Source organism: Thermobia domestica, chromosome 18 (genome assembly GCF_964235325.1).
Source record: "Thermobia domestica chromosome 18, izTheDome1.hap1.1, whole genome shotgun sequence".
Taxonomy (NCBI): Eukaryota; Metazoa; Arthropoda; class Insecta; order Zygentoma; family Lepismatidae; genus Thermobia; species Thermobia domestica.
In genome coordinates, this window is record NC_137471.1 from 37,207,029 (window position 1) to 37,231,599 (window position 24,571).

The following is a 24,571-nucleotide window of genomic DNA, read 5'->3' on the forward strand; positions in this document are numbered from 1 at the left end:
CGTAGAACAGTTGTGTTTACCACACATTGCCCTTAGAACAGTTGTGTTGGACCACATGTTGCCCTTAAAACAGCTGTGTTGGACCACATGTTACCCTTAAAACAGCTGTGTTGGACTATATTTTGCACTTAAAGCAGGTGTGTTGGACATATTGCCCTTAGAACAGTTGTGTTGGACTACACGTTGCCCTTAAAACACCTGTGTTGAACTACATGTTGCCCTTAAAACAGGTTTTTGAAACGGCGTGTAATGGAATCATAGTGTTCGTGAATGGTAGCAAGTGAAATATTATACAATTTCAAGAGCAGTGAATCACTCAGTTCCATAAAAGAGGTTTGGGGCGGAAATTGGTCCAGATTCCTTTCCGCAAAAAATGACCACATGTTTATTTATGTTCAGATCTAAGGATTGGCGGGACAGGGAAATATTATATTTCATGCCAATGTTCCTTAAATCATATCACAACAGATTCAACTGACTGAATGGGCGCATTATCGTGCTTTAATACGATGTCATGCTCGATGCACATGATCCTCTAATATAGTTATATAATCAAGGGCAATGACGCGATAGGTAAGTGTCAGGACAGGATCCAACGGAAACCAGATAGCATGATGGAGCCTTCGCTAAGTTTTGACGCTTGGACGTAAAGATTGAAGATCGCACGCTTCTTTGGGCATCTGCTACCCATGAACACAGTCTGGTTTCAAATACGGTAAGTGATGGCTCATCTTATCATATCACACGTTTCTTGTCATCAGCAGTGCATGTTCGATGTTTGCAGCATCATTGGCGTGGTGCTAAAGCCTTATCGTCCCTTATCAACGGTTTCACTCGTAAATTAAAACTATATATCATACAATTGGAAGCAGTTATTATGCATAAAACAATACAAAATAAAGAGCTTATTCTACCACGGAAGGAAGAAGGACGGTCAGAAATACCAAGAAATAAAAACATTTCCGTCCATAACCCACAGAAACTGAACTGAACTCACCAGTTTATGGCTTACGCTGGTTATGTAAATCTGATTGGGGGGGGGGGTGATATGAAAACAATACAAAGAAGTTTTATTAAACATCTGCAGGGACATAGATTTAGAAGTAAATCCAGAGAAAACAAAATACATTTAAATTCCTCATGAACCGTAATGCTGCAAATTATGGTGATCGAATTATACCTTTTACAAAGTGGATACTTTCAAATATGTAGGGTCAATATTAATTGCCCAAAACCAAAGAAATTAAATGTCAACTAAAAGCAGGGAACTTGTGTAATTATTCAGTTCAAAATCTTTGATCATCGCCAATTCTGTTGAAAAACTTGAAGTTTAAAATATATAAAACGATAATATTAATAAATGTTGTACGGTTTTGAAACATGGTTGCTTATAAAACCGTAAGTAGTGCTCTCAAACGGGTCGGGTCTGCTCGGATCGGGTTGTCGGGTCAGTTCCCTTTGGTCAACAGAGTTTAGGTTGAGCTTAAACTTGGCTGGAGTCGAAAGCTGCTGTTTTTCACTAGCTGCCTAATTAAAAATAGCAATTTTCAATTGATTTTATAGGTACCATAAATCTATTTTGAACACTTGAAGCTAGTGTTTTTATGGTAAATGCTTATTTTTGTACTTGTGTGTACTTTAATTTTTAAATGTGGAAGATTGATTTTACCGTAATATTAATATCTACGCCAATATGGAGTCTGGATTTAGAACAAAACTAGAAATTGTTTAAGTAAGGCTAAAAGAAAGATTGGATATGAACGATCAAGCCCAAGCGGGGCCGCGGTGGCTCAGTGGTAGAGAATTCATCTCTGGTGAGTGGTATCCATGGTTCGATCCCAGCTTGCGCTAAATGGGCTTTGTGGTGAGAAACGCCATGTAGTGGGTTTTCTCGGGGTTCTTCTGTTTCCTGCCACTTTCTTCATTCCACCTTTTCAGTCATTTCTCACGGTCATCATCTCCCTTAGCTTCTGTGCAGAATCGCGGAACCTTAAACTGAATATTTCATTTCATTTCACCAAGCCCAAGAACATGATAGAACTGATGCATACGCTCATGTATATAAACATATACTACAATAAAGGCTCATCAGAAAGAACATAATAGATCTAACACCTTCAAATTTTGAATTTTTGACAATTTTCTACCCATAGAGGGAAATAAGCTGGACCAACCAAATTTACGGAAATAGAATACCCTATAATAGAAATATAATAGAATTTTTAGGAATAGAATACTGTAGTCCTAGAAAACATATACCAATTTTTTTGACGATTCCCAATTTTAAGAGGTGTGTCAACTTATTCATCCCAATTTTTCAAAGAAAAGCAATGTACTTACATGTTATGAAAGAGAATAAAAGAAATAAATTTGTTATGTAAGTACAAAGACCCTCTACTGACCCATATAAATATATGTTATAGTAAAATATCGTCAAAGAAGATAAACTAGGTCAGTAAGCGATCACATGGCAATACTAATATTTGGCAATTCTTTTATCAACAGAAGGGATAAGCAAGACCACCCAAATTTATAGTTATATATTAATCTCCTCCAAGAGATTTCTCAGAGTAATCGTCAAGGTGTGATTTGAGATACTAGTTGTCGCTCGGGATTAGGACTAGGATTTAGATTTCTGGGCTTTCGGCATCTATGGCCATGTTAGACCGGCACTAGGCTTAGGATTAGGAATTAGATTTCTAGGCTTTCAGCACCTATGGCCATGTTAGGCCGTCACTAAGTTCAGGATTAGGAATTAGATTTCTGGGCTTTCAGCATCTATGGCCATGTTAGGCCGTCACTAGGATTAGGAATTAGATTTCTGTGCTTTCAGCACCTATGGCCATGTTAGGCCATAACTAGGATTAGGATTAGGAATTAAATTTCTGGGCTTTCGGCACTTATCGCCATGTTAGGCCGTTACTAGGATTATGATTAGGAATTAAATTTCTGGGCTTTCAGCATCTATGGCCATGTTAGGCCGTCACTAAGTTCAGGATTAGGAATTAGATTTCTGGGCTTTCAGCATCTATGGCCATGTTAGGCCGTCACTAGGATTAGGAATTAGATTTCTGTGCTTTCAGCACCTATGGCCATGTTAGGCCATAACTAGGATTAGGATTAGGAATTAAATTTCTGGGCTTTCGGCACTTATCGCCATGTTAGGCCGTTACTAGGATTAGGATTAGGAATTAAATTTCTGGGCTTTCAGCATCTATGGCCATGTTAGGCCGTCACTAAGTTCAGGATTAGGAATTAGATTTCTGGGCTTTCAGCATCTATGGCCATGTTAGGCCGTCACTAGGATTAGGAATTAGATTTCTGTGCTTTCAGCACCTATGGCCATGTTAGGCCATAACTAGGATTAGGATTAGGAATTAAATTTCTGGGCTTTCGGCACTTATCGCCATGTTAGGCCGTCACTAGGATTAGGATTAGGAATTAAATTTCTGGGCTTTCAGCATCTATGGCCATGTTAAACCGTCACTAAGTTCAGGATTAGGAATTAGATTTCTGGGCTTTCAGCATCTATGGCCATGTTAGGCCGTCACTAGGATTAGGAATTAGATTTCTGTGCTTTCAGCACCTATGGCCATGTTAGGCCATAACTAGGATTAGGATTAGGAATTAAATTTCTGGGCTTTCGGCACTTATCGCCATGTTAGGCCGTCACGAGGATTAGGACTAGGAATTAAATTTCTGGGATTTCAGCATCTATGGCCATGTTAGGCCGTCACTAAGTTCAGGATTAGGAATTAGATTTCTGGGCTTTCAGCATCTATGGCCATGTTAGGCCGTCACTAGGATTAGGAATTAGATTTCTGGGCTTTCAGCATCTATGGCCATGTTATTCCGTCACATATGAGGGATGACGTCCCTCAGCGAGCACGCTATCCGAGGAAATAGGAGGAAGGAAGCCGCCAGGGACCTGTATGCTGGGTACCATTTCGGCATTTGTCTGGTGCGAATGAGGAAAACCCAGAAAAACTTTACTCACCTCAGAATGGCTGGCCTGAAGAAAGGTTTTACGTTTTTCCGACCGAGTGTCCCAAGCGGAATCGAACTCGTAACCGCTCGCAGCAGACGAATGTGTTAGCGACTACGCTACGCAGGGACATGGTTGTCGCTTGAGATAGCGTCCATTGGATTCACTGGTAACATCTCAGTGTATTTAATCTTCATGTTCACACACCAGTGTTATTTCCACAAGTCTGTCCTGTGGCAGCATCGCTTACTACATAGCACGTCCAGAAAGTAAGTTCCGTTTCAATTTATCTCCGCTGCAGCAGGGTGCGAAATCCTGGGGGGGATGAGGGGGAATTCCCCCTCACTTACTGTTTTTTGAAAAATAATCCCCCTCACTGCAGAGTTACTGGGGGGAAGAGAATATGCAGATAGTTGTCAGAATCATACATATTTCTTGAAAATGTAACGTTAGTTTCCCTACAAAATACTTTCAAAGGCACATGTTTCCCATTAATACATGTTCAATACACTTATCAATATATTTGGAAATATTTCAGGAGGAAAAGTATAATGAAAAATCATCGAAGTGCAGTTAGCGTTAAGCAAAAACAAAAATGCAGTAAATAATTAAACTGTGCTTTGATCTGGCAACTCTGTAAACAAAATAGAAATGGGATCTGAAATCATTATTCTTTTTTTGTCCTTCTATTACTAAGATGATCATACTTGAGTGCGGTGTTATTGACTTCTTGAATGTAATAAAAATGAAACGTAGGAAGAGTGCTACGAATAACGTAATTACAAAGTACTTTAATGTTAATTCTGAGTCAGACAATAAAGTTCGCAAACTAAATAGTGACAATTCGCATGTTACTAATAATGGGTCGCTATTCACGAACAAAAGCAGTGACGAATGCAGTAGTGGTGAAACGGGTGAAGCTGAAAAGAAGTGTTTTAGTGCAAATGTGATGGAAGCTTCTAATATACATTTATGAGAGAGTTTGTGTGATGGAAGTGATAAAACAATGTCAAGTAAAATGAACCAAAATGTAACATTGTTAGAAGAAAGTCAACCGCCCATGGAATGGAAAAGATTTCAGAATTCGTAGAATCAAGATAGATCAAGGCTTGTTTTCGAAATGAAAGCGGGACAGGAGGTGATGATGTGTAATGTTTGTAAACTGCATGCTTCTTTCATGTGTAAAAACAATAACATTAAAACTGCCAATAATGACTTGCCGTGGTCATCGAAAGGTGTTTCTCGGAAAAATGAAAATTTGGATGCCGTATACAGACATGAACTAAGTTCAGTTCATCGGTTGTGCTTAGATAAAGAAGTTACTTGTCAGAAAAAGGCACTGGAAAAAACGCAGAAACAGCCAGGAAAACGTGTCCGAGAAAGCAAGAACAGCAATTGGATGTAACGGCATAAAAGTATTTCATACTGTGTATACTAGTGCAAAGCGAGGTTGGAGTTTCAGGAATCACCCAGAACTGATTAAATTACAACGTGCAAATGGTTTAGATATGGGAACTCATCTCCATACAGACAAAAATGCTGCTTTGATAACACGTTTCATTGCAGACCAGCTACACAAGAAATTGGTAACATTTTTTGAAGTTTACTGATTGCTTCTCTATATCTGTTGATGAGTTTATAGATCAATTTTCTGAAAAGCATTTGATTTTGTATATTACGTAGGCTACGTGGATGAGAGGAATATTGCTCGGAGCTGTTTTTATACCTAGGTAAACTAGTACACATTGAGAAAGCAGACGCAGAAGGAATAGAAATGAAGATCATTAAAGCTTTCGCAAATTAGGCATTGATTCAGATATTATTAAAGAGAAGCTTGTGAGTCTTGAATCAGATGGCGCATCGGTTCTCGTAGCTAAGCACGATGGAGTTGCTGCTCGCATTAGAAGAAATTTTGTTCCCCACTTAGTCAGTATTCATTGCATGGCTCATAGGCTTGATTTAGTAACAGAAAATGTTTTTGGAGTCGTGAACATAGTACACCACTTCGAAAATCTGCTTAACGAATTTCATAAAGTCTTCAGAAAGCCTTCTGCATTTGCTCGCCTCGAAAACATTGCCAAAGTCATTGGCAAAGAAGGTATTTTGAAAGTAAAGAAACTGTTTCGAATCCGTTGGATTTCCAGTGAAAAAGATGTGCTCTTAGCCGTATATAGAGACTATCATCCATAATTGATTTTGTCTTCTGCCGAAGTGAGAAAAGAGTGGAGTGAACAAACGGTGTTAAACTTTGAACGTTTGTATCGTAAACCAACTTCAAGACAAACCATACTTATGTTAGGGTTGCTTTTAGACATTGCACATGTATTAACTACGGTCAGTACAACAATGCAAAAAAGATCTGTATTATATCGAGAAATAAAAACTCAGCTACGTACTGCGGGCACAACTCTTACTGAAATGAAAGAAAATGGTGACGTTTATCTCACGAATTGCAAAGAGAAGTATCTGTGTTATTGTGTTGACAGTAACTCGACATCATTTCAATTCAAGCGAGTAAAATGTCAAATCTTACAAGGGATTTAGATTAACTACGAAGAAGATTTCAAGCAGATGAACTGATTTCCTGTTTTAAAGTATTTGATGAAACTTTAAATTCAAGAAACTTAACCCATTGTACGGCAATTCTAATGTCTATAACGCTGCTGAATTATTGGGTATAGATCCGTCTATATCTGTAATAGAATGGAGACATTTGAAATCTGGTCTCAAATCGATTGATGATCTACCCGTATTTAAACTGCTGTTGCGGAAAATAAAATCAGTTACACTGTCGACTGCAGAATGTGAGCCTCGTTTCAGTGTTGCACATGACTTGAAAAGCTATTAAAGAAATCGATTAACAATAGATACATTAGAAGCCTTAATGACAGTTAATTTGTGTGGACCACCCTTGAATTTGTGGAATGCATTAAGTGTTTCACAGTCTTGGGTTAAGGAGGGGCACCATATGGCAGACAGTAAATATAGCACTATACAGAAGAATGAAGATGAGTATGAACATAATTTATTTCTATAAAGAGTACTACAGGTTACCACTAGTCTCGTGTTTGTCAGATTTAACGGATGGCTGTAATTTTTTTTTTATATATACAGTTTCTCATTTCGGTATTGTTCTAACTTGTAATCTACCGAGCTCTAACCTAAACAGTATTCTTTTAAATTGTGGTTATATTACTAAAAGACATGAGCCAATAGACTCGGATTTATATCTCAACAAAAATAAAATTAAATACTTAAATGGCCAATCATTTTTAGATGTAACACTAGATAATAATATAGCCTAGTAGGCCACCAGTTAGAACAATACCCTTATTTTTATTTTTGATGGTTTATTAATGCAAGCTTGTAGAACATATTGAAGGTCAATAAAATAAAGCACAACGTTTTAGTCCAGAGTACACATTTCTTGTATTGTTTAAGTTTTATTCAATACGGAATAGCATAATTGAAAATGAGTGTGTTTTGCGACAAGCTGGTAAGCTTAGGTTAGCTTCTTTTCTTTCTGATAGGTTACGATTTTGTGTAAAGGTATTATGTTTAAAAGAACTTCCCCCTCACTTTGAATGAGATGATTTCGCACCCTGCGCTGCAGCGCTACGATCGCAGTTCCGCACATGCGCGATAGACGCTCTGTATCAAGAAGAAGAAACGTGCGCCATTTGGAGATCGCTGTCAGTCACGTACGTTTTGTTGTGCTTGTTTACAATGTCGATGTTGATTGAAAATCCCGCCGCTTGTGATTCGTTTTCTGAATGCGAGGAAAATGAAACCAAGTGAAATTTATCGGCAAATTTGCGATGTTTGCGGACAAAATGCGATGAGTGATTCAATGGTGAGAAGATGGGTCTGACAATTCAATGAAGCACGTAGTGACGTGCACGATGAAGAACGAAGTGGGCGTCCATCTTTGGTTACAGAAGAACTGGTTCACGCGATTGATGACAAGATTCAGAAAAACCGCAGGTTTATAATTAGTGCTCTCGGTATGGAATTTCCCCAAATCTCACGGGGAGCTGAAAGAAACTGTTTCCAACTGGTTGAAGACACAGGCGGCAAACTTCTATGAAGAAGGTATACAAAACCTTGTGCCACGCTATGACAAATGCCTATAAATTTCGGCAGTTATGTGGAAAAGTAGTTTAAGAACTGTAGAATTTTGTGCAATAAATAATTTTTCTGTATCTGTACACAATTTCATTTTATTACCAAACGGAACTTACTTTCTGGACGTGCCTCGTACAACAAGAATGAGAAAAAAAACTTTACCATTTTTCCTATTTGGCGAAACTTTTTAAACACTTTGTACTACTAACATGGACTTCGAACCAGACCTTGAATCAGACACAAAGTAGCATGAAATCTTAATCATCACAAGGCTATTCCCCACCATACTTTTTCTTCTGCAATAGAGTTGGGAGCAGAGAACTACTCCGGCTTCGAGTTGATTGTCAATGGAAGTACACTCATTTCTACAAATACTTTTGTGTCCGGGAGTTTAGAACAAGACTCGGCTCATTTTCAATTTATTTGAAAACTAAGATGAGAAACAAGAGCCATAGTGATTGGGACGTAGCGGTCGATGTCAAATATAGAAGTAGGATGGGAGAAAATAAAACAAATGACTAGTTTTCGATACCTGGGTAGTATTATTAGTGATGATATAAAGTATGAAAATGAAACAAAACCAAGGATAGGAATGGCGAAAGAAGCCTTTAGGAGGAAGAAAAGTCTGTTTTGTAGGACGTTGAATAAAGAGTTGAGAAAAGGAGTTATAAAATGCATTCGTGTGGAATATTGTACTGTATGGAATAGAAATATAGACACTACGCAAAAATTATGAAAACTGAGTAAAAAGTTCCAAACGTGGGTGTGAAGAAGAATGAAGAGAATTAACTGGGTGGAACAGAAAACGAATGAGAGGGTGTTAGAAATGGTGGGGAAGAAAAGAATTATTTTATATATTATTAAGAAGAGGAAAATAAACTGAAGAAACAATGGCTAAAAAGAAACTGTATCATGAGGGACGTGCTAGAGGGTATGGCGACAGGAGAGAGAGGGAGGGAGCGAAGTAGGTTACATTACAATTGATGGACGGTACCAAAACAAAAAAAATCGTACGTGAAAATCGTGGAGCATGGAAGCTTCTGAGTTGCGGCAAGTGATTTCCCAATAATGGCAGAATACCTATGATAGTGATGATGATGTATCATTAGCGGATTGAATTTGTGTGCGTTCCTAAAACAATGCTTTGAACTTCGATACTACAGAAATCCACAAGCTAATCCCAGAGATGTTCTAAAGTTAACTAGAGAGAGGAAATGGGAAGATAAAACCATTTATTCATATAGAATTTTTGAATGGACCTTCATCAACATGAATACATGTAATTTTCCTGTACATTAATTGCAAAAACATGAAGATATTATAGTTTATTTGTCACTACACATTCAAAAACAATCCAATCCATATTAATTTTCTGAAGCACTAATGAGTCCATTTTATATTAATAATGGATGTACGATAACACAATTCCTAGGAAAGAAATCCCATTCAAAGTAATACAAGCTTATAGAGGTAGCCATTTTTTATAGCATTAAAATGGATATAGCACGTATTTATATGACAAATTCTCATTCGCTGTTCTAATTAATGTTAATCTGGTAATAAAGGATGCACCACCATCTGCATCAAATATACATTTCGACTTTTTTGTTTGTATGTTATAATGATCAAGTGCGTCTATTGCTAATGATAGGTTATTGTTTATATAAATTAGTTTTGTTACAGGAAAAAAAAGAATTTAAAATGTTATGTATTTCCTACTTCATTAAGTGACGTTCTAATATTTGATACATCTATTTGTGAGGCTGTCTATTTATTGCACGATATTTTTTAGTAAAACTTTATCATGTTTTAATGGAACCTCATTTGTGTTTTACCCCAGGCCTTGATAGATTGGTATTTATAGTGCTTTTCAGCTCCGAGCTATGAACCTACAGTCTACAGTCGAATATGAATAACAGTAATCTGTTTAATCTTTAAACCCTGCAAGGGATTTGAACGAAATCGTACACTGAAAAAAAAAATGTAATTAAATTGCCAAACATCAGTGCAAAATCTTTTATTCTTTATTTTGTAAGTTGATATACATATCCTTAGATTAAATTACAAAATTTGCTGGGTTATTTTACAAATTTACAGTAAATTTATAAGAAAGTATGATATTTTTATTGATAAAAATGTAATTTTACAGCATTTCATATTAGTAATTTTACTTTATAGGTGTAAATTGATTTACATAGAAGAGTGGCAAATAGATTGCCACCATATTTGTAAATTTACGTTTTAAATTTTTGACAGTGTAGACTCTCACGTTGGCGGCCTTGTGACCCCCCCCCCCTAATTACCACAGTCATGATTTATACATCGTTGAAAAGCTTGTGGAACGCAGATTTCAATGAGGTAACATTTATGCAATTCCCGCCCTATTTGTAGAAGAAGAAGAAGAAACATAATGAAAAGAAATGTAATTTACCTCAAAAAACCGAGACAAAAAATTGATCAATTTACGCCTTTCTCCTCCATATAAGAAACAACTACACATACAGAGTATTACCCTGTATTGAACTACATCATTGCTTTACATACTAATTTTTAAGAGTGTTTCCCCAAGGGGAAATGCCACCCCAAAAAAACCTGATGCAAGGGAACAGAAAACACGAACTTTATCCTCACCCCGTCTACCGCAGTACCCCCGTCACATATATCGGCGGAAACCTTCATCCTTCAGAAAGACATAAAAATAATTATCTTTCTAGCTTAATAGGGAATGAGCTATTAAGGTTTAAAGCCCTAACGCAGGAGTTACGTCAATGAGCGTTTAAAGGTTAAAATGTAAACGCTCTCCCATCGGGAATTGTAGCTTGGACCTCATGCTCTGAAGACGTGTGCATTAGCCACTGTACCAAAGTAGATTGCTCCCTCTACGCTTAAAAATAAATCTCGTGTTTGGGTTGCAATCCTACTATTGCAGGTTCAAACCCATCTAGAATAAGAATTCGAATGGGGAGAAATTCTTTTTTTTTTTTTAAAAAAATAGTTTAACACCTCAAGTTAAACTAAAATTTGCTCCAGGGCTAAAGAAGACAGTGATGATAATGATAATAAACAAAATGGTACAATGGAGAAAGTGAGAGGAAATTATATACTCCAGAGAAAGCCCAAGCAATGGTGTTTGTCCACCACAAAGCACATTTGCCGAGGTCTGGGATGGAATGAGGGACTCCACGAACCAGAGATGAGCACTTCCAATTCAATATTTTACTTTATGTATATACAAGATCTGATCGAGAAGTTAACAAGTTCTTGCGTTGCGCATAGCAGCTGACGCCATTGAGGATGTCATGGGCGTTTGTGATGGACATCGTCACTTGTATGGGTTTCCTCGGGGTTCTTTTGTTTCTTCCGACATTCTCATGCTATCAGTTGCTTCATAATCTTTCACGTTTACTAATTATCTACTAAGGCATAAACGTACGATGTATAACTAGAAAATGAATTTCATTTCGTAACGACTCAAATAACATTCCAACCATTTAACAGTCTTCCTCAAGCCTCCAATGTAGACCTTAACAAGCTTGCTTTTACACTGCTGCAAATCCAACCAAGGCTATAGCAAACTTGCTAATTCTTTATTGAAAGCTTGCTTCAGACTTGGGACTATTTGTGAGCCTGTCTATTTATTGCACGATATTTTTTAGTAAAACTTTATCATGTTTTAATGGAACCTCATTTGTGTTTTACCCCAGGCCTTGATAGATTGGTATTTATAGTGCTTTTCAGCTCCGAGCTATGAACCTACAGTCTACAGTCGAATATGAATAACAGTAATGTGTTTAATCTTTAAACCCTGCAAGCGATTTGAACGAAATCGTACACTGAAAAAAAATGTAATTAAATTGCCAAACATCAGTGCAAAATCTTTTATTCTTTATTTTGTAAGTTGATATACATATCCTTAGATTAAATTACAAAATTTGCTGGGTTATTTTACAAATTTACAGTAAATTTATAAGAAAGTATGATATTTTTATTGATAAAAATGTAATTTTACAGCATTTCATATTAGTAATTTTACTTTATAGGTGTAAATTGATTTACATAGAAGAGTGGCAAATAGATTGCCACCATATTTGTAAATTTACGTATTAAATTTTTGACAGTGTAGACTCTCACGTTGGCGGCCTTGTGACCCCCCCCCCTAATTACCACAGTCATGATTTATACATCGTTGAAAAGCTTGTGGAACGCAGATTTCAATGAGGTAACATTTATGCAATTCCCGCCCTATTTGTAGAAGAAGAAGAAGAAACATAATGAAAAGAAATGTAATTTACCTCAAAAAACCGAGACAAAAAATTGATCAATTTACGCCTTTCTCCTCCATATAAGAAACAACTACACATACAGAGTATTACCCTGTATTGAACTACATCATTGCTTTACATACTAATTTTTAAGAGTGTTTCCCCAAGGGGAAATGCCACCCCAAAAAAACCTGATGCAAGGGAACAGAAAACACGAACTTTATCCTCACCCCGTCTACCGCAGTACCCCCGTCACATATATCGGCGGAAACCTTCATCCTTCAGAAAGACATAAAAATAATTATCTTTCTAGCTTAATAGGGAATGAGCTATTAAGGTTTAAAGCCCTAACGCAGGAGTTACGTCAATGAGCGTTTAAAGGTTAAAATGTAAACGCTCTCCCATCGGGAATTGTAGCTTGGACCTCATGCTCTGAAGACGTGTGCATTAGCCACTGTACCAAAGTAGATTGCTCCCTCTACGCTTAAAAATAAATCTCGTGTTTGGGTTGCAATCCTACTATTGCAGGTTCAAACCCATCTAGAATAAGAATTCGAATGGGGAGAAATTCTTTTTTTTTTAAAAAAAAAATAGTTTAACACCTCAAGTTAAACTAAAATTTGCTCCAGGGCTAAAGAAGACAGTGATGATAATGATAATAAACAAAATGGTACAATGGAGAAAGTGAGAGGAAATTATATACTCCAGAGAAAGCCCAAGCAATGGTGTTTGTCCACCACAAAGCACATTTGCCGAGGTCTGGGATGGAATGAGGGACTCCACGAACCAGAGATGAGCACTTCCAATTCAATATTTTACTTTATGTATATACAAGATCTGATCGAGAAGTTAACAAGTTCTTGCGTTGCGCATAGCAGCTGACGCCATTGAGGATGTCATGGGCGTTTGTGATGGACATCGTCACTTGTATGGGTTTCCTCGGGGTTCTTTTGTTTCTTCCGACATTCTCATGCTATCAGTTGCTTCATAATCTTTCACGTTTACTAATTATCTACTAAGGCATAAACGTACGATGTATAACTAGAAAATGAATTTCATTTCGTAACGACTCAAATAACATTCCAACCATTTAACAGTCTTCCTCAAGCCTCCAATGTAGACCTTAACAAGCTTGCTTTTACACTGCTGCAAATCCAACCAAGGCTATAGCAAACTTGCTAATTCTTTATTGAAAGCTTGCTTCAGACTTGGGACTATTTGTGAGCCTGTCTATTTATTGCACGATATTTTTTAGTAAAACTTTATCATGTTTTAATGGAACCTCATTTGTGTTTTACCCCAGGCCTTGATAGATTGGTATTTATAGTGCTTTTCAGCTCCGAGCTATGAACCTACAGTCTACAGTCGAATATGAATAACAGTAATGTGTTTAATCTTTAAACCCTGCAAGGGATTTGAACGAAATCGTACACTGAAAAAAAAAATGTAATTAAATTGCCAAACATCAGTGCAAAATCTTTTATTCTTTATTTTGTAAGTTGATATACATATCCTTAGATTAAATTACAAAATTTGCTGGGTTATTTTACAAATTTACAGTAAATTTATAAGAAAGTATGATATTTTTATTGATAAAAATGTAATTTTACAGCATTTCATATTAGTAATTTTACTTTATAGGTGTAAATTGATTTACATAGAAGAGTGGCAAATAGATTGCCACCATATTTGTAAATTTACGTTTTAAATTTTTGACAGTGTAGACTCTCACGTTGGCGGCCTTGTGACCCCCCCCCCCTAATTACCACAGTCATGATTTATACATCGTTGAAAAGCTTGTGGAACGCAGATTTCAATGAGGTAACATTTATGCAATTCCCGCCCTATTTGTAGAAGAAGAAGAAGAAACATAATGAAAAGAAATGTAATTTACCTCAAAAAACCGAGACAAAAAATTGATCAATTTACGCCTTTCTCCTCCATATAAGAAACAACTACACATACAGAGTATTACCCTGTATTGAACTACATCATTGCTTTACATACTAATTTTTAAGAGTGTTTCCCCAAGGGGAAATGCCACCCCAAAAAAACCTGATGCAAGGGAACAGAAAACACGAACTTTATCCTCACCCCGTCTACCGCAGTACCCCCGTCACATATATCGGCGGAAACCTTCATCCTTCAGAAAGACATAAAAATAATTATCTTTCTAGCTTAATAGGGAATGAGCTATTAAGGTTTAAAGCCCTAACGCAGGAGTTACGTCAATGAGCGTTTAAAGGTTAAAATGTAAACGCTCTCCCATCGGGAATTGTAGCTTGGACCTCATGCTCTGAAGACGTGTGCATTAGCCACTGTACCAAAGTAGATTGCTCCCTCTACGCTTAAAAATAAATCTCGTGTTTGGGTTGCAATCCTACTATTGCAGGTTCAAACCCATCTAGAATAAGAATTCGAATGGGGAGAAATTCTTTTTTTTTAAAAAAAAAAAATAGTTTAACACCTCAAGTTAAACTAAAATTTGCTCCAGGGCTAAAGAAGACAGTGATGATAATGATAATAAACAAAATGGTACAATGGAGAAAGTGAGAGGAAATTATATACTCCAGAGAAAGCCCAAGCAATGGTGTTTGTCCACCACAAAGCACATTTGCCGAGGTCTGGGATGGAATGAGGGACTCCACGAACCAGAGATGAGCACTTCCAATTCAATATTTTACTTTATGTATATACAAGATCTGATCGAGAAGTTAACAAGTTCTTGCGTTGCGCATAGCAGCTGACGCCATTGAGGATGTCATGGGCGTTTGTGATGGACATCGTCACTTGTATGGGTTTCCTCGGGGTTCTTTTGTTTCTTCCGACATTCTCATGCTATCAGTTGCTTCATAATCTTTCACGTTTACTAATTATCTACTAAGGCATAAACGTACGATGTATAACTAGAAAATGAATTTCATTTCGTAACGACTCAAATAACATTCCAACCATTTAACAGTCTTCCTCAAGCCTCCAATGTAGACCTTAACAAGCTTGCTTTTACACTGCTGCAAATCCAACCAAGGCTATAGCAAACTTGCTAATTCTTTATTGAAAGCTTGCTTCAGACTTGGGACTATTTGTGAGCCTGTCTATTTATTGCACGATATTTTTTAGTAAAACTTTATCATGTTTTAATGGAACCTCATTTGTGTTTTACCCCAGGCCTTGATAGATTGGTATTTATAGTGCTTTTCAGCTCCGAGCTATGAACCTACAGTCTACAGTCGAATATGAATAACAGTAATGTGTTTAATCTTTAAACCCTGCAAGGGATTTGAACGAAATCGTACACTGAAAAAAAAAATGTAATTAAATTGCCAAACATCAGTGCAAAATCTTTTATTCTTTATTTTGTAAGTTGATATACATATCCTTAGATTAAATTACAAAATTTGCTGGGTTATTTTACAAATTTACAGTAAATTTATAAGAAAGTATGATATTTTTATTGATAAAAATGTAATTTTACAGCATTTCATATTAGTAATTTTACTTTATAGGTGTAAATTGATTTACATAGAAGAGTGGCAAATAGATTGCCACCATATTTGTAAATTTACGTTTTAAATTTTTGACAGTGTAGACTCTCACGTTGGCGGCCTTGTGACCCCCCCCCCTAATTACCACAGTCATGATTTATACATCGTTGAAAAGCTTGTGGAACGCAGATTTCAATGAGGTAACATTTATGCAATTCCCGCCCTATTTGTAGAAGAAGAAGAAGAAACATAATGAAAAGAAATGTAATTTACCTCAAAAAACCGAGACAAAAAATTGATCAATTTACTCCTTTCTCCTCCATATAAGAAACAACTACACATACAGAGTATTACCCTGTATTGAACTACATCATTGCTTTACATACTAATTTTTAAGAGTGTTTCCCCAAGGGGAAATGCCACCCCAAAAAAACCTGATGCAAGGGAACAGAAAACACGAACTTTATCCTCACCCCGTCTACCGCAGTACCCCCGTCACATATATCGGCGGAAACCTTCATCCTTCAGAAAGACATAAAAATAATTATCTTTCTAGCTTAATAGGGAATGAGCTATTAAGGTTTAAAGCCCTAACGCAGGAGTTACGTCAATGAGCGTTTAAAGGTTAAAATGTAAACGCTCTCCCATCGGGAATTGTAGCTTGGACCTCATGCTCTGAAGACGTGTGCATTAGCCACTGTACCAAAGTAGATTGCTCCCTCTACGCTTAAAAATAAATCTCGTGTTTGGGTTGCAATCCTACTATTGCAGGTTCAAACCCATCTAGAATAAGAATTAGAATGGGGAGAAATTCTTTTTTTTTTTTTAAAAAAATAGTTTAACACCTCAAGTTAAACTAAAATTTGCTCCAGGGCTAAAGAAGACAGTGATGATAATGATAATAAACAAAATGGTACAATGGAGAAAGTGAGAGGAAATTATATACTCCAGAGAAAGCCCAAGCAATGGTGTTTGTCCACCACAAAGCACATTTGCCGAGGTCTGGGATGGAATGAGGGACTCCACGAACCAGAGATGAGCACTTCCAATTCAATATTTTACTTTATGTATATACAAGATCTGATCGAGAAGTTAACAAGTTCTTGCGTTGCGCATAGCAGCTGACGCCATTGAGGATGTCATGGGCGTTTGTGATGGACATCGTCACTTGTATGGGTTTCCTCGGGGTTCTTTTGTTTCTTCCGACATTCTCATGCTATCAGTTGCTTCATAATCTTTCACGTTTACTAATTATCTACTAAGGCATAAACGTACGATGTATAACTAGAAAATGAATTTCATTTCGTAACGACTCAAATAACATTCCAACCATTTAACAGTCTTCCTCAAGCCTCCAATGTAGACCTTAACAAGCTTGCTTTTACACTGCTGCAAATCCAACCAAGGCTATAGCAAACTTGCTAATTCTTTATTGAAAGCTTGCTTCAGACTTGGGAATAATACGTAATATAAGGTTAAATTTACAGCTTCTTTAAAATGGCACACTTGTGAAGCATGACTTAAAATTTACACTTGGTAAAGTCATACACAGAGAGAATCTCTAACACTAGGTCTACTGTGCACTTGTTTTTGTGCAGCTTTTATTTTTGTGCCTGGTCTAACGAGGAAACGGTCTCAAGTGTAAACAATCGATTTGGCTGGGGTCCGGATATGTGTTACGGGAGATCAAAGTGCGAGACACGTATTTTGGCGTTTAAGCCCATACGCAGAAATTTCCGAAATACGGGGCCCCAAAGTGGCCCTACATGCTATAACTAGGAAACGAATGACGTTATTTGTACACAACCGATTTGGCTGGGGTCCGGATGTGTGTTACGGGAGACCAAAGTGGGAAGTCACGTATTTTGGCGTTTGGACCCATACGCAGAAATTTACGAAATACGTGGCCGCAAAGTTGCCCTACATGCTATAGCTAGGAAGCGAATGACGTTACTCGTACACAACCGATTTGGCTGGGGTCCGGCTATGTGTTACGAAAGACCAAAGTAGGAGACAAGTATTTTGGCGTTTGGGAACATACGCAGAAATTTCCGAAATACGAGGCCCCAAAGTTGCCCTACATGCTATAGCTAGGAAGCGAATGACGTTACTCGTACACAACCGATTTGGCTGGGGTCCGGCTATGTGTTACGAAAGACCAAAGTAGGAGACCAGTATTTTGGCGTTTGGGAACATACGCAGAAATTTCCGAAATACGGGGCCCCAAAATTGGCTCTGCATGCTATAACTACAAGCGAATGACGTTACTTGTACACAACCAATTTGGCTGGTATCCGGATGTGTTAAAGGAGACCAAAGTAGGAGACACGTATTTTGGCGTTTTGGCTCATACGCAGAAATTTCCGAAACACGGGGCCCCAAAGTAGCCCTACATGCTATAACTAGGAAGCGAATAACGTTACTTGTACACAGCTGATTTGGCTCGGGTCCGGATATGTGTTACGGGAGACCAAAGTAGTTGACACGTATTTTGTAGTTTGTGCCCATACGCAGAAATTTCCGAAATACGGGGCCCCAAAAAATGGCCCTACATGCTAAAACTAGGAAGGAAATGACGTTACTTGTACACCAGCGATTTGGCTGGGGTCCGGATATGTGTTACGGGAGACCAAAGTGAGAGACTAAAGTTGCCGGCCTGTCAGGTTTGGTCGGAAGAAAAACTACATCTCTTCGACTTGGGCTTATAATAGCCACATCCGGATCCCAGCCAAATCAGTTGTGTACAAGTAACGTCATTCGCTTTCTAGTTATAGCATGTAGAGCCTCTTTGGGGCCCCGTACTTCGGAAATTTCTGCGTATGGGCCCAAACGACAAAATACGTGTCTCCTACTTTGCTCTCCCGTAACACATATCCGGAGCCCATCCATATCGGTTGTGTTAAGTAACGTCATTCGCTTCCTAGTTATAGCATGTAGGGTCACTTTGGGGCCCGGAATTTCGGAAATTTCTGCGTATGGGCCCACACGCCAAAATACGTGTCTCCTACTTTGATCTCCTGTAACAGATATCCGGACACCAGCCAAATCGGTTGTGTACATGTAACGTCGTTCGCTTCCTAGTTATAGCATGTAGGGCCACTTTGGGGCCCCATATTTCGGAAGTTTCTGCGTATGGGCCCAAACGCCAAAATACGTGTCTCCTACTTTGGTCTTCTGTAACACATATCCGGACCCCAGCTAAATCGATTGTTTACACTTGGGACCGTTTCCTCGTAAGTGTGTACAATACAGTGCGTTATTTTGCTACTTCCGAGTTTACTTTCTAGTCTCATCCCTCTAAAGTGGTTCCATATCAGAACAAAGAAACCCATGAGAAAAATCAGTTCAATTGAATATAGGTGTAACTTAGGAGGAAAGGGGGTAACTGCCTCACCCCCCCAATTTCTGAAGTTTATTAGGAAATTTCTGAACACTGAATTTCTTAAGTGTTATCTGTGAACTGAGCTGAAGCGAATACGACATCGTTTTGCTTAATTTTATGTTTTTGTTTCACTGTATTATGGCCTTTAAGCGACGAACCAGACCAAGAGAAGGGAGGAGCAAGGACGTGAAAAGACAGCGACTTTGGCCTGACAAAAGGTACCAGGAAAAACCTCAGTCACTCAGTCAGGATGGCCGGTCGGAACAGAGTTTGTGCCCAATGCTGCTCGTTAGGCATACACAATATCTAGGGCTTAAAGTGGCTTCAGTGAATAGCCGCCTCGACAGAATGCTTATTCACAGTAATTTGCCAGAACACAGTCAATAATGAAAGTAACCTTGATCCATGTTCCTGATCTGGTTTGATAAATCATATGAATAGTCGTTTCATAGACGGAACCAAAATATTAATTAAAAATTAATGCACAAAGTTTGTAAAGTGACAAGTGTTGCGCACGAACTAAATTCCGCAAGTAGGCTGATTTGCCGGATCGCAGTGCCGGCGCGTCCCGGCTCAATTTAAGCCCTGACATTGCCTCTCTACTACTAGCTGGGTAATTGTTACTCATTTTCGATGCATGTGATCTGAATTGGTTCACATCTCACTTTATTGCTTTTTCAGTTTTTAGACATTGTTCATTGTTCCGTAATAATAATTTATAAACTGTATTGTCAAATTCAGGATTTCTTTATTTTACTGTTACATCAGAAATGGTTGTAATTTGAATAAAGATAGGACTTATTCTGAACATGTTTTTTTTTTTTTTGGGGGGGGGAGAAGGTCACAAATCCACTGTATAATTGTGATTGAACTATATCTAAAAATAATTTGCTCATGTTCAGAGATGTTCATATTACCTTCTCCATTACTGATTCCGGCTGTTTCTTAGGCAATGGACAGTTATTAAAAATTTTGTCTTATCTATGCTGATATTATTATAAAATGTTCTATTGTAAACTGTCTTAAGTCTGAAAAAAGTTCTAGAATAACAACGGGAATTGAACTCTGATTTTAACCACATCTGTTAATGTCTTGCAATAAATGTCTTGCTACATCCATCTTAATAAAGGTCAGTGAACTTTGAGCGTGCTGGAGAAAGTGGATGCGGTGTACGTTCATGGTCAAATGAAGTACAATTCGGTCTGTTGTCTGGGATACAAGGTTGCTTTATAAGGATAAGCAGAGACATACAGATCTCGGCTCTTTGTCCGAAATCTTGTGGTCCTAAATACAACACAAATTTTATTGCTTTCCCTGTAAGTCACAAAAATAGCAACATCTGGTATTGTTGTAAAGTGGAAAGGGAAAACTTGTGGGGTTAAAACAACGAGTTTTTGTTGCTAACAGCCACCCTAGCAACCAAACCAAAAATAATACACTTGACTTATTCTGAAGTTTGTGTTTGGAGTGAGCAGTTCCTTTGAAGTTTCTTTCCTGTATATATAGCCTTCAGCTCCATTAAGAGTTCAACTCCAGTTTCCATATCATTACATTTCGTCGAATCGTGATATTTACTGGCTAATATTTGGATTTCCTAATATTGTGATTTCCTTGTATTATTGATAAGCAGTATTCTTTCAGAGGGTGAGCCGGGGCTTTTCCAACCATACACACACACACACTCAAGTTCAAAATACCCTTCCGGCAAATTTTCAGAGAAAATCAGGATATCAAGAAACTTATGTTTAACTATAATACCCCTTTTTACTTTTAAAATACCCTTTTTGGAGATTTTTTCTGAAACACTATTAATGGGCTGGGATAAACGAATACGTGGATATTGTGCTGATAGGTTGTTCCAGGTAATTCCTTAGCAACATTTAAGGCTCAGGTCAATATGAGGAATTGGACAAAAATCAGGGAAAGATGGCTAAGTGGGGCTTAAAATGGGCCGGAACGCACCAGTTCTGCGTTCCAGTAAGTCAGTGTGGTGTCCGAATTCAGTTCCTGTGCTGTATTTGTCTCGCTCCAAATTTGTGTATTTTCAGTTTATTATTGTCATATTTTAAGCAGATTAATATCCGATTAAAGCACGATATTAGAACTAATCTAGAACTTTTCGTTCTGCATCATTGTGTTCCGCCAAATAATTCTAGAGGAAGGCGTTCCGGCTATTGACTAAAACCATTTTTAGCACAGAGGGAAAGTTTTAATTTTAAGTCTCACCTGCAAAAACTGACGTAAAATTAGGCTGGACATCTGCCTGAGTTGTATTTATATCATTCCCACACTCCAATTACACAATGGTGATCGAAAACCAAAGAGGTTTTCTCGAAACTACGGTGCTAAATAATTGGCTATAACATTAGAAGCAAATATATGGTTGGTTTCGAAAACTGACAATTTAAGGTCCAACACTACCTGCCCAAGTGGAAATTTGTGAATATATTTTTTGTCGAAACAAACAAAAGTTTACACGTGCACAAGTGAGCAATGTATATTATATACTTCTATTTACAGTTTGTGGATCTTATAGTCAATAAATAAAACTTATGAAGCTTAAAATATATAAAATGATAATCATGCCTGTTGTTCTGTATGGTTGCGAAACATGGTCACTTACTCAGAGGGAAGAAGATAGACTGAAAGTATTTGAGAACAAGATCCTGAGACGAATATTCGGACCCAAGAGGAACGGGAATGGCGGAAACTTCATAACGAGGAACTACATAATTTATATGGTCTACCCAACATTGTTAGGGTTGTCAAGTCTAGGAGGCTTAGGTGGGCGGGTCATGTAGCTAGAATGGAAGAAAGTAAAAACGCTTTCAAAGTCTTGACCGGAAGACCAATCGGAAAACGACCATTAGGAAGACCTAGGCGCAGATGGGATGACAATATTAAGATGGATCTCGCAGAGATGGGAATACAAAGTAGAAACTGGATGCAGTTAGCTAAGGATAGAAGTCAGTGGAGAGCTTTTGTGAACGCGGCATTGAACCTCCAGGTTCCATAGGCCATAGAGTTAGTTAGTTAGTCAGTTAGTTAGTCTCTTAATAATGAAAGAAAAGAAGAATCGCAATTCACGCTCATGTCACGTAGCTGCTACCGCAAATTCAAACTTTATAATCGATTTTTATACCAAAGGCAATATTTCAAATTATTGCTTGATTGCAAATAATTTGAAATACAGGGTGTCCGAGAAGTCCTTCCCTGATTACAGAAATTGATAACTCAGGCTAGAAATAAGATAGAAATATGAAACTGGTGTTGAATTGTTTACAAACTATAAAAGTTTTTGTCTGTGTTAGGTTTGTTCTGTTTTACCAAGTCTCAATTTGTTTTGTTTTAGGTTTGTAGTACGTAAGTAAGAAGCCCAAGAAGCCATGCCAACCAACCAGGAGAAGGCACAGTGTGTTCTGTGGTACCATGAGACACGATCACCAACCACGGTGCAGAGACAGTTCCAGACAACATTTGGGAGGACTCCACCTGATGTCAAGAGCATTAAAGCCTGGTATGAGAAGTTCAAGAACACAGGGTCGGTTGCTGACCTTCCGAGGTCTGGTCGACCAAGAACCTCAGCAGACACGGTGGAGGCTGTGCGGCAGTCTTTTCTGAAAAGTCCTAAGAAATCGGTGCGCAGGGCCTCACGTGAATTACAGATGCCAAAAAGCTCTATCCATGACATTTTACACAAACGTTTATTGTTTCGTGCTTACAAAGTGCAACTCGTTCAGGCCTTGTTGCCCGACGACGGTACACGTCGATAGGGGAGACCGGGGCTATTTGAGTCAAGGGGCTATTTGGGTCAAACTTAAGAAAAAATGTCACTGCGCACTTAATATGCGCATCAGTACGCTGAACTCGCATTCATTTGCGAGTTCGTTGGTAAAGGAAAGGATGTGTGTGTCCTTGATTTGCTTCTGTTTTACCAGTTGCTGTAAATGTGAGACTATTCTGAGCAAGGTGGATTGCAATACTTCGTATTTTGGTCTGATATAAAATAATGCCTGTATAGTATAAGATGCTGTACCCGTGAAAATGCATATATTTGAAAAATTATTACCGTACGCGTAAAACAGAACGTCAGTATGTTGTAAGCGCCATTATTGGTGCTCTCGTCTGTTCTGTGTGAAAATAGTACGTTCCTACGTAAGCATGTGCAAAACGGGGTTATTTGAGTCGAAAAAATTGGGGCTATTTGAGCCAATTGGGGCTATTTGAGTCAGGTGTAAACTTACGTGAATATCTTTAATTTATGACTTTTAGTTTTGTATTTATGGTTCAGCACCCTATGTGATGCATGTATGTAAAACAAAACACTTCATTTTCTTTTTAGATGATACGAGCATACAAATAGAATAATGAAGACATGGAGAAGGCCATGCAAAGTGTAACAGAAAGAGATTTAAGTTTATGTGGAGCTTCACAGCTCCGCAATTTTCCTTTTGACATTTTGTGAAGGAAAGTACTGTTCGAAAGAGCGAAGCTAGCTTGAGTGATAATATTGGAAAGTTCAAAGTACAAAACTGAAAGTCATAGGACACTCCACATTACCAACAAAAGAAGAGGAGGAAGTTGGTGTTGCGAATTGTGACTCTCACGGAAAAAGGACTAAGCTGCACCATGAAACGATTCGTAAAGCTGTGCGTCCATGTGTAACAATAAATCAAATTCCACAACCTTTGAGAAACCAGCTGGTGAAGGTTGGTTTTCAGGCTTGATATAAAGACATCCGAACTTATCATTACGAAAACCTGAGGGACTTTCAAGAGCTCGTGCTGAAGGCGTTAATAAGGAAGCATTGAGTCTGTTACTTGAACGATTGGTCTCAACATAAAAACAACAGCGTATGTACGATGTGGATGAAGCAAAGTCATTGCCAAGAAGATGGAAAAATTTGAGGTATTTACGTTGAGAGAGGAGAAAATGTCATTGTGATAGTCGATTGGAACGCAGTTGGACAATACATCCCACGATTTATTATTTTAAAGATCAGCGTATGAATGAAGAATTTGTAAACAATCTACCACCGACTTCTCAAGTTTCCTTATCAGATAGTGGTTACGTTAATAAAGAGCTGTTTGTTTACTGGCTTGAATTTTTCCAAACAAATCGGGATGAGGTAAAATGTTTGTTAATTTTGGACGGACATATTTCTCACTGTTCGATACAAGCTCTCAAATTTTGTGAGCAGCATGACATATAACTTTTGTGCTTGCCACCTCACACCACTCATGTATTACAATATTACAACCACTGGATAAAGCAGTGTATTTTTATGACATCAGCACATCAGAGCCCTGAAGTTCAAGTGATAATCGAATTT